Here is an 8,006-nt window from a genome sequence, read left to right on the forward strand (position 1 = left end):
TGGTTTGGGGGTGTGCCACCAAAGTAAAGTGTAGGCTGATGTTCCAGTCTTCATAGAAGTTTTTGAACAATGAGTAATCAAATTGCTTTCCATTGTTAGTCACTAGTATGTTCGGTATTCTGTATCTAAATAATACTTCATTTCTGAAAAATTTTATGATCCATTATGGTGCTAGGGCTTTTGTCTCTAACCATTTTGAGAAATGGTCCATTGCCACAACAATGAATTTTTTTTTTATCCCGTAGTGAGCGGAAAAGGTCATAGAATGTCTATTCCCCATTTAGTGAAGGGCCATGAACTTCCAGTCGGCTGCATGTCTGAGGCAGGCTTTCTTGGGACTCTGCTATGATTTTGGCAAGTGATGCATTTTTGTACGTGATGTTGAACATCCCTTTTCATGGTAGGCCAATAATATCCAAGCAGTAGTAACTTCCTTAAGATTGCATCTCCTCCTTTATAGGCACTGTAAAACCCTTCAAGTACTTCTCTAGATACATAGTTAGCCTCCTCCTTGCTTAAGCATCTTGCCCACGGGTGTGATTTAGATCTCCTATACAACACTCCTCGGTCTGAGGTAAAATTAGATGCTTGTCTTGTTATTTTCAAGGGTTCACCTTGCTGGGGCGAAACATGACCATTTTCTAGGTATCTTATCAGTGGAGTCATCCAGTTAGGCTCGGTCAATAGAGGCATGGCTTCATTTGCTTCGATGTTCGGACAGGTTTGCTTATCGACTAAGGTTCCCTCTAGCAAGGTGTCTTTTCTGGCTGCTACTTTGGCGACCGCATCTACTATTTTTTTTCTAACCTTAATATTTGTCTAATTTCCCATCATCCTCCACTTTCTTTATCTGAGCTAACAAATCTTTAGCTAAGGCTTGATATTTTCTCATGGAGGACTCCTTTGTTGTGAATCTTCCCATTATTTGATTTACCACCAACTATGAATCAGAGAGGATGAGAGTTCTTCTGCTTTGACTTCAATGGCTATCTTAAGTTCGGTAATTAGTGCTTTATATTCAGCCATGTTGTAGGTGCAAGAAAAATCTAACTGTACTATGTAGCTTAACTTGACCCCGCTTGGTCCTTTCACAATCTATATGTAACTTCCATTGGAGCCGAGCTATGTCTGGCTTATATGTTAGTTCAGGCAGTATCATTTTTACCATAAAGTCTGCTAGGACTTGGGCTTTTAGAGTCGGGCGCGGAGTGTACCGTATGTTGAATTCTCCTAACCTGATGGAGCATTCCACCATTTTACTTGAGGTTTTTGCTCTTTGTAAGACTTTCTTTTAAGGGAAGTTAGTTTTTGACAAAGATATTGTGAGCTTGAAAGTAATGCCTTAACAGCCCAGATGTTGTGAGTACGGCAAATGCTAGCTTTTCAATCTTCGGGTATCTTAATTTCGCTGCTCTTAAGACCTTGCTTACATAATATATAGGGAATTGCTCTCCTCCCTCTACCCTAACCATTATCAAAGCCACAATGGTTTTAGTGACGGATACGTACAAGTATAGGGGTTCATTCTCCTTCGATCAACTGAGTAGTGGGGCTCTGCTGAGGAATGCTTTTAACTCTTCTAATGTTGTTTGGCATTTTTTGGACCATTGAAAACTATTTTATGTTCTTCAAGGTTTGGTAGAACAACATGCATCTCCTAATGGAACAGGATATGAACCGTCCAAGGGCTGTGATTCGCCTATTAAGCTGTTGCACCTCATTGATGTTTCTGGGGGGTGGCATTTTTTTTATTGCAGATATTTTTGCTGGGTTAGCTTTAGTCCCCCTCTGTGAGATCATAAAGCCTAAAATTTGCCTGCAGTCACGCCAAAACACATTCATCTGGGTTAAATTTCATGTATATTCTGATAATGCCTGAAATGTTTTTTCTAAGTCTCGGGCATGATCATTAGCTCGCCTACTCTTCACTATCATGTTGTCCACATACACCTCCATCATCTTTCCTGTTTGATCCTTAAACATGGTGCTTACCAGGCATTAGTCTGTTGCTCCAGCGTTTTTAAGTCTGAAGTGCATGACTTCATAGCAGTATATCCCTTGGTATGTGATGAAGGCGATCTTCTCTTTATCGAATGGATTCATTTTTATCTGATGATATCTAGCTGTAGTGTCCATGAAGCTGCAACAGTGAAGTCCACTAGTTGGTCTATATTTGGTAAGAGATAAGAATCTTTGGGGCATGCCTTGTTTGGATAAATGAAATCTACATATAAATGCCATTTGCTGTTCGGCTTCTCTACCAGGACTACATTGGCTAGCCACTCTGGATATTGCACCTCCTGGATAAAATCTGCAGCGATGAGCTTGTCTATCTCTGCAGCGATCACTTCCTACAGTAAGGGTGCATGATTTTTTTTTCTATTTGATTGGTTTGGTGCTCAGGTCGATGTTGAGTTTTGTGAGTAACTCTCTAAGTCAATTCCCTTGATGTCTGCTGCTGACCAAGCAAAACTCTATTTATTCTTCTTCAACACATCTTCGATTGAAGAGAATATGCTGCCTCCCAGATCTGTGCCTGCTTTTACAACTTTGCTTTCCTCTAGGGTGATGTTCTAGGTTTCTCCCTCTAGTTCGGGATTCAACGTGGTCTTTTCTCTTGGAATGTCAAAGGGCTCAGTCTCAATCTGCTCCAGAGCCTCCTCTTCTTTAGTTCGGTACTATGTACTACTTGGATAGGAAGGGTGAGTTGCACACCTTTTAGTGCTACCACGTATGCTTCCCTTGCCACCTTTTGGTTTGCCCTAACTATGACAATATCATATGAATTATAATAACATTTCATTATTAAGCACCTAATTGATGTGCAGGCTCCCAAGGTGTACAGTAGCAGTCGTCCAAGAATTGCGTCATAGGGGAAGGGGATGTCTAGTACAATAAATTAGGCCTTCTCAATTCTGTTGTGTCTCTATCTCCGAGCTCCAATGTTACCTCTATGCTGCTTTTCATAGATACTTGTCTTTTAGCTAACCCTATTAGGAGTGTTCGCACCAGTTTGAGCTTTGTGACGTCGAGTTTGAGCTCTTTGAATGCTTATAGGATTATCAAATTGACCGACTGCCATCATCCATTGGGATTCTTTGGACTTTGTAATTCTCCATAACACCTTCGACCACTAAGGCATTGGATTGCGAGGAAATGCACATGTTCAACGTCCTCTTTTGAGATAGTGACTGTGGGTCCCGTATATGTATGGCACAACCCAAGAGGGGGGGTAAATTGGGTTTTCTAAAAAAAATATTTTAGAAATTCTAAAAAAATATAGAATTCTAAGTGCAGCGGAAAAACAAAGAACTTTGTGAGAATAGAATATGGATTAGAATCACCTCACAATGTTCTATTTATAAAAATAGAAAGTCTGTGCAAAGTGCAGCTATTGATTAGAACAGCTTCACACTGACTTATTCAATATCAGAGCTTCTTTATGAAGGAAAGCTATTGAAATTAGAACTTCCTCATAAAGTTTAGAAAATCATATAAAGCTATGTGAAAGACAGTTATTGAATTCAGAACTTCTTCACAGAGCCTTAATCAAGTATCAGAACAACTTTATGATGGAAAGCTATTGTGATTAGAACTTCCTCATAAAGTTTAAAAATTAATTAGAAACCCAAGCAGTGAAATATACTGTGATAGAACAACAGTTAGAACATGGTATATTCACTTATTAGAATTCCAGAGTTCTAATGTTCAGAAAAGATAAGACTTATTACCGTTTTAGAACACTGAATCATTAACAATTTTAGCGTTTCTAAAAATTAACGAGAGTTATAAAGACAGTATCAAGCAAACTTCAGAAATAAAAAGATAACACAGAGATTTATAGGGTTCAGCACTAACTCGCCTACATCCACTCCCCAAGACGCATCTGAGATCTTCAACTATGTTATCTCTTTTAAAGGGTAAGAGACAAACCAACAGTACAAGGCAATAGATCAACACCTAGATCTACCCTTTTGTCCCACTAGATTTTCAAAGGTTCTAGTTAACCTCAACCCTTTCTCGTCTTTTTGGCAGAGTACAGAAAACTCGATTCAAGACATACTATCCCCCACATGGAGAAGGTCGCTTGATATTAACCTCTATCTCAATAGCTTCCAACCTAAGCTATTACACACAAAAAGTTTAACAAATAAAGAGCCTGTCTACTATAGATTACAAAATCTAAATAGACAGAAAGAAACGCCCATATAAGCACGCAGGAAAAAACAGTTTTATCAGATTACAAGATCGATTAGAACACAGAGAACTCGTTTTTCAAAAATAATTGTAAAAATCTTTTCACTTTAAATATGAAAACATTAAGTTATAGAGATGAAAAGAAAATGAGGGTAGAGAGTAAGTTTTGAGAGATTAAGATTTGTTCAATGAGAATGCTCTTAAAACGAAAACCTTACTTCACCAATGTTCAAGACCGTGAATGCTCCTTTATAAGGAAGTAAGAAGCTGTCGCCTTTTGGAAACGAGATATTTCATTTGAAATCAGAATATTTCTTTCCTTTTTAGAAGATGAAAATCTTTGTTACCAAAAATTTATTTTATCCTTTTTGGTAAGAGAATAAAACACGATTTTGCTTTCCTTTGAACAAAAGATTTTCGGCAGCATTATTTGGAAAATATTTTTACGGAAGGATGCTCTTACTAAAAACGAAAAAGATTCTCCTTCGTTTAAGGTAAGAAAAAAATTGAAGTACTTTAGATCTTTCAAAATATATTTCCGAAAAGTGTATGATTTTATTACCAAAAATTAGAGAAGAATCTCTTTAGTTTTAGGAAATTAAATCATTTCGATTTAAAGAATATTTTTCGAAACAAATAAAAGAATTTATTTTGAAGAAATCTAATTTCCGAAAAATATTTTTGAGAGAGAAAAATTAATTTATGTGCTCATATATGGATTTTCTCTCTATCCTACAAAGTGTCCTAAATACCTACCTACTAGGTCTTCGATAATCTTCACACTCAATGTAGGACTTGCCTTGTACGATTTCTTTCCATACACATTCTGCATAAAAAAATATTAGCACAAATAATAATTTTAAATTTATTTGTTTTGTATAATCATCAAAATCCGAGATTAGAAATTGATCCTTGAGCCAACAATCTCCCCCTTTTAATGATGACAAAACCAATAAATTTAGCAAATATAAAACATGTGCTCCTCCTGAATTTTATGCACATAAGTTCTAAATATGTCAAAAGATCTTTAATATGAAGCAAATTAGAACATGTATTTTGCTCCCCCTGAATAGATGTAATAAAACTGTTTTATGAAAATTTAGAACTGGGGAGGTCTTTTTAGAAACTGATTTTAGAACTAGCAAAACATTAGGCAAGATATTCTAAGTTCTAATAATCAGAGCATATTGTATATATATATATTAGAACTAGCAGAGATAGACAGATGTTCTAAGTTCTAATAATCAGAACATATGGTCAGAGCAAAAACAATAGAAACTGATATTAAGAGAAAAAAAATCTTATGTCCAATTTGCAAAATAGTCGTTAGAATAAGAATCTAAGTTCTAAAACACTCAGCTTATCATATAGAGAATATGCTCAACAAAATAGACCATATAGAAAGCAATAGCCATCACCAATCAACACAGATATAAGTACCTTAGTTACTAAGTACGTACCAAAATATTCAGAACATCACCAAAATACCTGCATTCTCCCCCTTTTGTCATCATACAAAAGGGGTTAGACACAATTAAAGCAAAATAAAGAAAAATAAACAGTTCAAAAATATAATCCTACGAAGATAAAACAAAATAAATGTTCAAAACATATAAGAAACAAATCAGAGAGGCTTAGAACCAGTTCTAAGTCTCTTAGAACTCCTCAAGTTCTGAGCTGGAGCAGTCTCAGAAGAACTTTCTTGTCTTTTAGAAGATGGGTGTAGTGGAGGCTTCCTTCCATGAGTTCTATGCTTCCTGCAGTATGCTTCACGTTCTTTGGTTCTCTGAGGAGGGGATGTAGGTTGATCCTTTCACTCTGAGAGTGGCTAGCTTCCTTGTATTTACATCCTTCATTCTTTCCAAAGTCTTGATGAGAGACTGATTCTGTCAATTAGTCTGGCAATGCTGTATTGCCTCATCAAGTTCTTTGTTGTGCTCTTCTATTAGCTCCTTCTCTATTCTTCCCAGCATAACTTCCCTACTTCTTTGAGCCGACAACAACTCAGATTCTTCTCTGTCTTATCCTCAGTAGTCTTCTCATCACTAATTTCTAGCTTTCAGTTTCAGCATCACTAACTTCCTCTTTCTTCCCTTTTTCCATCTTTTCAGGCTTTTCTTTTTTGTTTCTTCTTTTTCTAATTCTTCTTTCTCGCAGCACTTCCTTTTCAGTTCTTTTCTTCTTCTTCTAATTCTTTCTTCTTTGTTTCTTCTTCTCTTCTTCTGTTTCTCTTTGCTTCTTTTCCTCTTCTATTCTCTTCTGATTTCTTTTCTTCTTTCTATTTCACTAATTGCTTTCCTTTTTCTTTCTCTTCTTCAGCTTCTTTTCTCTCTTTTCTCTCACTTTTTCTTCCTTGTATTTCCAGCTTCTCTTTTTACTTTCTTTTCTTTTCAATCTCTTCTTTTTCTTTCTCTTCCTTCTCTTTCTCCTCCTTCTCTTCTTTTTCTTTCTTTTCCTTCTCTTCTCTTTTCTTTCTCTTCTCCTCCTTCCTCGTCCTTCATTTTCAAAGACCCGCTATCTAACTTGGAAACAGACTGACCAACATACTCATCTAGATCAACATCCAAAGACTCAAACACAAGAGTAAGAATCATACCATAAGGTAGCTTTTTGGGATTGTTCTGCAATTTGTCAAAAAAAATGTGACATAGATTGAGAGGTTTCTTCTCAACTATGTGCCACATGATACATAGCTCTACTTGATTCACATACGTTAGTGAAGCGCTCTTGGGATAGATATAATTAATGTACAATGAGCTCTGTACAACTATTCATGCTCTCTATCAAGTTAGAGCATTCTATCGAGCCCTGTTGTCTGCAAGAAACTTTTCACAATCTTTTTCACAAAATCTTCCTTTTTATAATCGCTAACCCTAGACACGTCCTTAATTTTGGTCACCCTGGACCCAGCATTCGGTACATCAAAAATTTTCCCAAAATCATCATACAATAACTCTTTTGTTTCACCCTGAAGCTTGACAGAGATCGACTCTGTCCCACTAACTTTCAAAGAGCCATAAAATTCCTTCACCAAACTCTCATAACATAGTACATTCAAAGACAAAAAGTTCATCCAGCCTTGGAACTCAAAAAGTTCCTTAAAATTAAACTCATCACCACCAAAGAACTTCCAGTCAATCACATAAGAACGCATGAGAGGGTAAGTTGAAAGAACTGATTTACCTTTATCATGAGCTTTCGCTACCTGTTTCTGTGATGTAGCAGTTTCGATTTTTCTTTTCTTTGTTTTCTCTTCTGCCTTTTTCTCTTTCGACTCCTTCTGTTCATATTTCTTTGAGAGCTTCCTCAGAAGTTGAAGCTCTTGCTCGGTAAGAGAGTCGGATGAAGAGTTTGAGCTAGATTCGGCCATTGTTGCAACTTTTGGAACTCAGAACAACTTAGGGTTTTAGTTAGCAAAAAGACGATGGAGAGAATACTAAGCAGTTAACAAAGAATAAAGACTCTTAAGTGGCGGAAGAAAGAAATAAAGAGCAGTTTTTAAATGGAATTCAAAATGACAAATAAGACAAAAGAAATAAAATAAATAAAGGAAATAAAACAAAAAAAATATATATAAAAGAACTAAAACAATAAAACCGCCAAAGCACTAAAGACACGAAAATAAAAAAACAAACACACATAATAAAGTAACTGTTTTTGGTTTTAGTCTAAAGCGAGATTCTGATAATGACTTTAGAAAGTCATATCAGAGCAATGTGCGTTTTTAGACAAAAATCAATTTTCACACAGAACAAAAATTAGAACGTAGCAAATCTTCTATTTTCGAAATTAGAAAGCAGTTTAGAATA

The sequence above is a fragment of the Jatropha curcas genome, chromosome 1, assembly GCF_041381405.1.
Source record: "Jatropha curcas cultivar XTBG-Jc1 chromosome 1, XTBG_Jcur_1.0, whole genome shotgun sequence".
Classification (NCBI taxonomy): Eukaryota; Viridiplantae; Streptophyta; class Magnoliopsida; order Malpighiales; family Euphorbiaceae; genus Jatropha; species Jatropha curcas.